Source organism: Anneissia japonica, unplaced genomic scaffold (assembly GCF_011630105.1).
Source record: "Anneissia japonica isolate Jap-2015-1 unplaced genomic scaffold, ASM1163010v1 scaffold287718_len389476_cov179, whole genome shotgun sequence".
Lineage (NCBI taxonomy): Eukaryota > Metazoa > Echinodermata > Crinoidea > Comatulida > Comatulidae > Anneissia > Anneissia japonica.
In genome coordinates this window covers 79643-91002 of record NW_022702098.1, presented here as the reverse complement: position 1 = coordinate 91002, position 11360 = coordinate 79643, and the positions used below count along the sequence as shown (strand labels likewise).

The 11360-nt window shown below is 30.8% G+C and overlaps 1 protein-coding gene across 1 annotated transcript in view; it reads right to left on the bottom strand.

Moving 5' to 3' along the window:
• Nucleotides 1-6648, bottom strand: part of LOC117103782 — a 59148-nt gene extending 52500 nt beyond the window's left edge. Inside the window, exons 1-2 of the mRNA XM_033244401.1 lie at nt 6567-6648; nt 6251-6317 (exon numbers count right to left, since the gene is read on the bottom strand). The gene's annotated coding sequence lies outside the window, so the exon portion shown is untranslated. The remainder of the gene's footprint in view (nt 1-6250; nt 6318-6566) is intronic.
• Between the last annotated feature and the right edge of the window lie 4712 nt (nt 6649-11360).

Here is an 11360-nt window from a genome sequence, read left to right as displayed (position 1 = left end):
TAATTATATGGGGCACACAATACTAATGAGGACTTCCAAATGTTAATATGTCTATCATTATGATTCACTAATTAAGTAATTAAATATTTAATATATTCAAACAAAATGAATTAAAATGCTGTGATGAAATAAAGTAATTATATAATATGCAAAAGGTCAGGGACATTTTTACAAGATAATCAGGGCAGCTGTTACACCCAATCAATTGGTTATTCTATAAATTATTCTAAATAAAATAGATATGGATTGAGTATTTTCAGCAGTGGAGTCAGGGGACACATTGGCACACCATTTTTGGTTTGACAAATTTGTAAATTTTATTAATGGTTCTAAATTTTGACAAATTTTCTTGTCATAATAATTATCATAATAATAATTATAATAATGATAACAGAAATCACTTAACTTGTTGTTGCCTAATAATTTTGAAGGTAGACTAAATAATAAAGCACTTACTATTTAAAACCTGACGCAGACAACACATTTTCTTTTAACTCTGATGTTTCAGCAGTTAAAGTTCAACATAAAAAAGCAAGTTTACCTGTATTTGTACTAAACATGCAAACAAAAACTCAAGTTACAAATTGTATTCCTTATAGGCCTTTATTTGTTTATTTTTTATTTATTTAAGATAAGAAAAACATTTTGAATAGCTTGGACAACTCTTGGGATGAGATGTAGAACATTCAATTTTGATTCAAAACATGTCTAATAGAAAAGCTTCTTTGTGAGATTTGTTATAATTACCTGTCTCTTGAAAATTATTGAAAAAAAAAAACTATAGCTGTAAATGCCAATTAATGTCCTTACCACAGGATTTCAGAGGATTTCACTTAATTTCCTTTAATTGAAGTGAGGAAAATTTACCTATAAAACAGATCCTTAATTTCACTATAACAAAATGGAACTTAAAGCTGATGGAATTATTTGCAAAAGTATCTAATAAAATTCTTAGACACTATGCTAAAGACTCGTAAAGCAAAATTGAATTGTGAAATGTAAATTTTGTGCAGGCAACAGAGTGAAACAGATCAATGCAGATAATTTAAGAGATATTCTCCAATCATTATGGTATGAAAACCACTATTAGAGCATAGAAACTGATCTGATCTAGTAGTGTAAAGCCCATTGTTCATGTTGGGTGAGCTTAAAGTATAAGGTAAATTGAGCCATGTATGTCTATCATGCACAAGACTGTACAGGTAGACCTGTGCCTATTCAAGGAAGGTATACGTGAGCTTTTTAATAAGGTAGTGAGAAGTCTAGGTATACTGTAGGAAAGAATGTAGTTCCAATAGGGGCTGAATATCAGCCTAGATGAAAGGTTCACCATCTATAATAATTATTGAAAAAAATAATAAAATGTGTGGGAAAAGTTACTATAAGCTATCAAAATTACCATGTCAACCAATGGTGAACCCAGATATATGAAATAAAGGGAACCTGTGATGTAATTTTACATATAATGTGGGAGAATCCAGCTCAACAATACCAAGGAAGGGACTAAGGCACAAAATCTTACTGTACCTCTAGATGGTCAGAAATTATAGAACTCTGAAAAACTTAAATATGAATGCAATTTTCTTTCTCCCCACCCTCCCTTCATTTTAAAAAAGTTAAAAAGCACAGCCTCCCCCTCACCCACCCACAAATCTCCATCATTCATCTCAAGGACCACAAACTCACAGCCCACTGTCAATGTGTATGAGTCAATCTAACTTGGCAACAACCAGCGTACAAACGCAACGTCAAGTTCTTTGCCTAACCAGCATGCTTTCTGGAATTGATTTGTCCTATTACACTTCATGCATGTCACAATCTGAAACGTGACAACTCATTATAACAACATGGAAACCAAATGATTTACTTGTTAACCATATATCCGCAAGTGGCGATATTTTAGTTTTACAATTAATGCTTTACTGATTGACTGCATTATGTGCTTCATTAGATTAACAACACTGCTGATGATAAAATGATAACATTATCATAATAATAATAACAGTAATAATGTAATTTTAAATATTATTTCGCTTAAACGTTACACTGGCTATTTTAAATGTTTTATTAGCCTACTTGGTAAAAATTCTGATAAAATGAAAAGCAACTTCAATGTTAATATTATTATACTATTTAATAATAGAAAAGTTATCAATACCTAGTTTATTTTTAATTATAATAACAATAATTAATTATAATTGTCTAACAAATTACTTGACCTTGACCTTCTAGTCAAAATCTAGTAAAAAAATCAGAAGGAAACAAAAAGTTCATATCAGATTTACAAGTTTTACAATAATTATTCTGAAGAACATCTACAAATATGATACAAACAATTACAGTCGTCTTACTTGTTAAACCTCCTTGTAGTACCTGTGAACTTCAAAAGATCTTTAGCCAAACTAAAGGCACCTGTTGCCTAACGGAAACCGCCAACAAGTTCACTAGAAATTTAACGCCTGGTTGCCCACCCCATAGAAACTTACCTAATCAGCCTGAAAACTAGGTATAATAAGTCCTATTGAAGGGGTCTCTGGGTTTTGTTCTCACAAAAGTTGTCAAAAAAGAATAGGATATTTCAAACTATGTGTTTTTTCAAACTATGTGTTTTTGATTTAATTTCTGTATTGTCCTTTTCTTTAAGGTTATTCAACAGTCCTACAAGAATATTCATGAAAGATTTATTATTGAGAAATAATAATTTCTAAACATCAATTAATGTTATTATTAATAAGCAAATGCCAGTTCAAATTAATGTAATATAATTAATTTATTATTTCAGAGGCCATAATAGGCTGGTGTAGGTTTCTGAAGTTACGGTTGACAGGTTCAATTGTTGTGAATTTTGATTCAAACCCAAAAAAAGAACAATGAACAGTCTTTCTCCCAATTTATAAAATCTGCTGTCAAAATATCAAAATACTAATATTTCTAGTCCTAATATATGTTAAATAATGTAAGAATTAATAGGAAGATGCTGTACATATCGACAAATATTAACAAAAAATACAGTGGAGGTACCACAGGGGTCCAAAGGAAACAGGACCCTGTTGGGAAACCCTAGACCCTGTTCAGGAATGCCATTTCAGGCATCTACAGGTGCCTTCTTACAAGTTGCTCGCCGCAGCACCGACCATGGCCAGGGCTGAGAAGAGTGTGTACATCATCCATGTCGAGGACTTGGACCTCTGTCATATTTATTTATTTATTCTTTCCTTAGACTGCATGCACTTTCAGTACTTGAGTACTGTTTTTCTAAGTGGTACAGTTACAAACAAATCATCATCAAAAAAAAAAAAAAAGAATATAATACAAAAATTCAAAAGTAAATTCAATGTAAAACTTATAAATTAATAGAATGTTGGAATGAAACTAAGGTCATTTCTTTAAAGTTAGTTTTTGTTTCCTTTTTGATGCACGATATAAGAACGTTCTTTTGCCTTGACAGATATTCCAAGATGGTACAATTAAATGATTATGCTTTTGGCTATGTGTGTATTTTGAATGTGATTGTGATTAAAAATAAATTTGGATGTTAGGTAAGGAGGGGAATGCCCTTTTATACATTTAACAGTCAAAAGAATTAATTCTTCATTCCATCTTACATTCAATTTTCTCCAATCAAGGAAACTTAAAGTATAATCAATAGAGGTCTTAATATCAACAGAAAGTAAAATCCTACCTAACCTGTTCGTAAGGACTTGAAGACAATTAGTGCTTTGGATACTACAATTTGACCAGACACAACAATAATCAAAAAGAGGAATTACTAAAACATTAGCTAACATTTTAAAATCTCTGCAATGCCAGTCACTGATATAATATTATTAATACAGTACAAAAATCTAGAAAATCAATAAAAATATACGGTACTCAAATACAAACATTCCTACTAAATCACAAAGTCCTTGGTTATTTTGGACACGATGGAATAAGAAGGTTTAATACCTTACTGTACGAAGCCGATCGGGTTTAATGCAGAAAATAGCCTGGCGACCATTCACCATTGTGTGTTTGTTGCACTTTGTCAAATTAGGATAATAGCCAATATAGGCTGGAACTACATACGGTATCTTTAAAGTCATCATTTTAAATAAATTGCAAATAATGAAAATAGCAATGAGATTTCTCATCCCAATTTACTAATTAATCAAAAGAAAATATGTCATCATGTCTCGAGAATATGATATGCAAGATTATTCTGCTTGATACGATTTCATTTTAGCCCGTTAAATGAATCGTAACAATGGTACTAAGTAACACCACTAATTACTTTCATAATAATTATTTCAAAAAGTGAAAGGTATATGGTATGGTACACGATATTAAGCATATGTGTTGTAAAGAGCATGCGGCTGAAACATGCCAAGAACGAAAAGTATTTTTATCAATTTTGCACGTATTTATAGTGCCGATTTTTGTCACATGGAATGTCAGCATTCACAGCACTTTACTTTGCTGTTGTTCAATTCTGGAGGAAATCATGCATGACAGCATTCCCCGGTGAATATTCCAGTTGTACCGCATAAAACATAAAATAATTCACTATCCCTTGAGATACACATTTTAATGTGAAGTTGATATAGATTTAGAATTTATTCTAACTAGCTAATGCGATTTGAAATTTACTCCAACTTTTTCAAAATAAGGAAAAAAACAACTTAATCACCAAAGATAGTGTTTTTCACTAAGCAACATGTTTGATAAAGCAGTGGTTTGGAACAGCGGGAACGGTTTGGTTTCCCAACCTCGAGGTTGGGTTTTCAATCCCTAGCTGTACATTTCGCTTGTGTCCTTGAGCAAGGCACTTTTATTGCTTCTCTCCACCCAAGAGTGTAAGTTGGTGCCTAAGAAGGTTTGAGTGCAAAATGCGCTGATATATTTCATGCAGCAAACTATGGAAAATTTCCCCCATAGGCATCGGTCCAATGAATGGGGTAATAATGTGGAAAAGCGTTCTGAGACTTAGTTGTATAGAGCGCTATATAAAAACGTGCATATCATTATTATTATTATTATTAAGATTACAAACTTGACAGATGTAATAAACATACACACATGTACTAGGGCATTTTAATAGCACTAAGCTTAATGTGTTTGTAACAGCAGCTAACTCATTAAACTCATGTAATCAAGGAACAATTTACTTGATCAGGCATTTATCCATGCCTGTTAATAATGTGATGCCCTCTAGCTGACCTTAAGTCACACTAAATCACGCAAAGTATCATATCATCACCTCACGGGTGTGGGCAGGACAGCCTCTTTTATATTTAAAAAAAAATAATAATAATATGTAAAGTAGGAATTATAAAGTGCAGATAAATGTATGAACTTTGCTCATAGCACATAAGGCCAACATCTCACATTAGCGGGTTGCTCTAGCATATTCCGAGTCTGAATTTCACAAGCTTTATTGTGTAGTACATAAATAATAATAATAAGTAGGGATCATGAAGTACAGATTCCTAATGTAGAAACTCATGGCACATAAGACTAAACAAAATGAGATAAATAATTACTCTCCCTACATTCAAATTAAAAAAACAAAAACAAAAACGAAAACCTAACCTAGCATTTCAACTACATATAAGAACGTAGTTATTCTACTTTATTTAAATTAGTATATATTATTTTATTGTATTTACAATGGCTTACTTTTTTATTGGTCAAGGCATACAGATTAAATCATGCACGATGTGGATCCTCTTCAGTTTTGTAGTGAGTGTTCCTATAGTTATGCCTATACAGCAGCATTTTCAATTTTGTTCCAAATTATTCACCTCTTACAGTACCAGGTACCCATTTAGAGTCCTGGTTGAAGGTTGGCGAATGAAAATATCCTGCCAAAAGACACAAGCAATGAGCCTCAGACGAGCATCAGTCTCAAACCCACGGCCTCTTAATTAAAACACTGAGTACATGCCCACCACTAACTTATATTCATGTAATAAGTTTCATGCAATAAGCTTCCTCCGGTGGTAACTTTATTTATTATTTCAGACGTTTGGACTGGAAATTCTAGACGGTGTTGGAACAAATTAAACACAAGATACAAAAAATCACATCTAAATATTTAACATATAATGAAAATTTAAAAATACATACACATTTATGTAAAATACATCCATTTTTGTTTTTATCTTTTCACAAGGTAGGGTGAGGAGGTACAGTAGAGTGAAATAGACCCCTTATTTACTTGTCCACAACTGTTAAATATTAAGAATAAATATAATGCCTTATTACTCACCAAGTCTTAGTCTACAGCTTTACTTACACATACTCCCTACTATTAAATTTCCAAGAGAAAGTAGTTCCTGTAACACAAATGAGAATAATAATAATAGTAATACAAGCGAGATGCTACAGGAAATGTAATCATTATCCTCAGACAAATTGCACATACTTCAGTGTGCAAATGAGACTTACTATTTATCTCAAAAACCAGTCAATAATTATGAAGAGTAACATTCTATATTTTAACAGAGTAATACAAATAAAATAGGTTCAGTAAAATGTTTCAATTTTTTAGAATACAATATTTGTATTTCATATTGTTTACTTACTGAATATTGCTTACTTGCTTACAGTTAAAATGTATAAGTAGCTGTTTGCTTGCTACACATGCAGACCAACAAATGAAGTGCTTACAACTAAAACGAACTGGCTAAACTTATCCACAATGATTTTGATTGGTCAGTGTTATTCATATGCAAATGAGGCAAGTCATTCATTCTCCAATGGATTCAGATCAATAGTGAAACTGAAACTGGTGAAGTGGATACAGTTAGATCATGGAGAAAATAAAATATTTTATTTTCTCCATGGTTAGATACAGAACAAGAAGAGATGTTGAATGACTCCAATTTAACAAAACAATCAATAACATTAAATAAAAAAAAACACAGGGCAATATCCAAGCGAATATTAAAGAGTAATGGTAAAGAATCAATAACAAATAATCAACTAATTCTTGGAAGCTGATGAATTTATTCAAGATTATTAAATGTATGATGTTGGGACTAGTTTTGTTTGTATTGCTGTAAATTGAGACTTATCTAGCATAGAACCATAATGTGTATGTAAAATATAAAATCTGTAAAATCAACAGTGATTCAAATTAAACTGTAAAATAAATTATAACTAGAGTGGTTGCTAAATTTCATGCTCACCTCTGCCCTGTCTCTGATAATTAACAATAAAGAAAAAAAAACAGACTTTCAATTACTTTGACATTAGACCTTTCACCAAAAAATGTAATCAACTTTTTATATTAACCAATATTTACTGTACTGCTAAATTTTATGATACCATTCATGGTTTTTGTATATCCTTTATTAATAAGATTCTTCATGTTTAGTATTTATGCATGTCATGATGTAAACTTGTCTATGATCAAAATAAGTGATAAATATGATACCCCTATTTCTTGACAACCGGGAAAACCCATTTTTTTATTAACTATTGAAAAGTAGCATGGCACTTTATAAACCAATTACACAATAGAAGTTTGTAATAGTGTAGGCATGAACAATTCTATGTTTGGTGATTTACCTTTAGATGTCTTCAAATTTCTTCATGTGTCTTTGTTGAAAGATGCCCCAAAGGTCAAAACTCTCTATAAAATCATCAAGCTGATGAATGTTATCCGTTCCGTCTATCAGACGCTCATTGTAAATGCTAGATATGACATACTATATTCATTGTATTTTATTACTTGAAAATTATAATTGGCTTGTGACAACAATTGCAATGAAAAATTTCTTTTGTGCACCAACATTGACTTGGGTGATTATGGAGTAATATAAAAATTAATAAATAGCAATCTAGAAATCCATTTTAAACAGCATGAAAAAGTTATACGATCAACATCAAATTGCATACTAATACAAAAGTACAATTGATTAATAATAATAATAATAATAATAAAAATAATAATAATAATAAAAATAATAATAATAATAATAATAATAATAAATATATAGTAATGATGATAATAATATGTAATAACAATAATGAAAAATAATGAATAATAATATATGATGATAATAAATAAATGTATTAATAATAATAACAAAAACAAAAACAATAACAATAACAATAATAATAATAATAATAATAATAATAATAATAATGAGGTAATGTTAATAACAGAGATGAAAGCTCACAGTAAATTTACATCAATTGTGCTTGGTTTATATAAATTAAACAGTTCTACAATCATTATAAGCAAACCACATGAAAATATTCAAATATTTACGAAATGATAATGAAGACAAAGATGAATAATAAAAGAAAGAAGTTATAATCTATTATAAATTATTATGACTCAGTATAAATTTGTGAATATCTTGAAACTTACAAAATATAGTGAAGTTTACGCACATCTTAATTGTGAATTGATGATAGCATAACAAATAAAAAATCAAGAATATTTTACTTTCATTACCCAAACAAGTCCATGTCACAGTTGAATACATCTTCACTGCTGAAGCCCCAGTCCATGGATATTTAGCACCTCATGCACACAAGATATCTAATTGCTTCACATTATCACCCTGGTCATTAGATGAACACACCACTGGAACACATACTCAACTCTCTGGGGGAAATCCATAATGATGCAGCTAGGAATCAGCGCATCTGTGGTTCGAACTACAACTTGTACTCTTGGGTGGAGAGGGACAACTACAAGTAAAATACCTTGGTTTATAAGGACACAAGCAAATTATGAGGGATTTAACCTGCAACCTCAAGTTAAATTAACAATAAAATAATATTATTATTAATATTTCATTATATGTTATGCTTTGGGGGAATCAGTCAGAAGACAAATTTAGGCTGATTTGATCCTCCTTATTTTTTTACATTCTCCCATTTTCTGCTTACTATGATCATTTTTCTTTTCTTGTAATTTTTTGCCCAAATTTTGTTTTACTATGGTTTTACAAGATGAATGAAAAAATAAACTTTAATTTGATATGAGAAGTCACACTACAACAGCCGAGCCAAACTACTCATATGGAGCTGATCTGATCACCTTTTGGTTATCTAACATTACTAACATTAGGTAAATATTGTTCCCTTTTATACCCATCCTGTAAAGGATTGCAATATTAGAGATAGACGGGACAAGGACTTTCAAATACAGAAACCTTTTTAAATAAAGAAACCACGTGGCTCCAACAACCATTCATAAAAATCATTCATAAAAATAACATTATGACATAAAAATACTTCGATATTGCAAGTTTGTGGAACTTGAACAATCATTCCATGTGTCATGAAGGTCATGGAACCCAAATTAAGAACTGTTACCATTGGCCAATGAAGCAGAAACTGATTGTAATCGAGTTCCCACGAAAAACACAAATAAGGATTTACAATTGAGATGCGGTGACTGTAAAATTTTCACAAAGGAGCTTGTTTTACAACAACATTTAAGGCCAGCAGAACCTGTGTGTCATAGGACTACAATTTCAAATATGAAATGCAGTTCTAAGACAATTTTTGCAACAATTTCTTGATTAAAGAATTTATTAGTTTTCAGTTAAAAATTGAAATGAGAGAAAATTTTCTCATCAATTAATACCTTTCTGAAATACTTTTGTATAGACAGACCCATGCATTGTAATGAATTTAAGAAATTTCAAAATGAATCAGCAAAAATTTGATACTGTATATTAATAATTTTAACAGACTTTAATACAAATAAATAAAATGATCACACATGGGACTTCTAATAGTTTCTAATAGATTCATTATGTAATCGGCTTAATGTGTAAATGATGCATGAATGCAATTTATAGTATTGATATAAAACTATGTTTCTTGTTGCTTTCAAATTCAAAACATCTCTACAGACCCATTGTGGTTGATGCATAAATAAATTGTATATAAAGGTCTAAGTTCAAACAAATATTATTTTTTTTGTAACATTTTTACTTCCAAAAATTCAAAGACATACAACTGCTCAAGGGTTAAAGAAAATGATAATGATGTTACAAAATGCTAGAGAGGGCAGCAAACATTTAAAACCTATTCCCCAAGCACCTACTGTACACATGGAACATGCCACTCCATAATTGCACACAAGTTGACCAACAATCAAAATAATATACTTCATATTCACAGACTCCCAGAAATCTCACCAGCATGAAAATTAACGACCTGTGGGAAAGCTAAAAACTACTTAAAATGCCAATGGTAACCCAAGAGGTAACACACATTAATATGTCACTGAAGAATCCGACAGATCACCGATTAGAAGCGGCGGTTTATCAAAGAGGATGATAATGATGATAAAGCAACTGCACATTTTAAATATTTACTTGTCATTCCTCTGAACCTTCTACTTTCAAAATTTATGAGGCAAAGAAGTAGTCAGCTGTAAGCAAGGAAAAAGAGAGAGAAACTGTAATGTGGTATTTTAATAATTTAATTTCCTTCCACCCACCCTGTGTCCTGGATTATAATCCTGAAAAAACCCAGATTTTTTTTCCCAGATCCCGAAGCCTCAAAGACTTCAGCCCCACCACACACTGCTTATGCATAAGCAGTCAACACCATTTGGAAGGGATCATCTTTTTTAAGGGTGGTCTGGCCTGACGGTCAGCGTAAAGAAATCATGCTGGGCAAGCGCTCACAACAGCATGGACATATTCTTTGCCAATGATAGAAGCGTACACAAGGCTCAATTATAAATTATAAGGTAATTTATAACATATACATGTACATATATACTCTTATGTACAAATAAAATATGTAATTCAAAAAATCAAGAAGAAAGAGACATGAAAAATTCATTTACTAATATTTAATCAGTATACAGTCAAGACTACAATATACAGCATTATATTTCTCAAAATATGAATTTAAATATGTAAACAGGCTGGAAATGTTTATGAAATTAAAAACATTAATGATTTACATATTTTTATTAACATGTGCTAAATTAGTAATAAACAACAGTTATTCAGCAATTTTATTAATAAATGTTATGAATGTGACATAAAAACAAAATATATGTGCAGAAATCAATTTAATGAATATTTATATTATGTTATTATATTACTTGAATAATGGAGGGATTACAAACACACTGACATTTGTTAAAAAGGAGTTCCAAAGTTAAAACTTTCCCAAATATCAATTATTCCTAACTTTTGTGACTCAAGCTCACAAACGGGCTGTAAACTTGTCCTCAGGCCAAAATGAGTTTTTGTTGTAATGGCATAGAACATATCATTTACTTTAAAATGACAGTTAAATGAACTCAATCGGGTGTCTGGAAGCAAAGTTATGTCCGTCTGAATAATTGTCATCTTGTCAAATTTCTTAAATCAAGTTTTGAGAAAAAT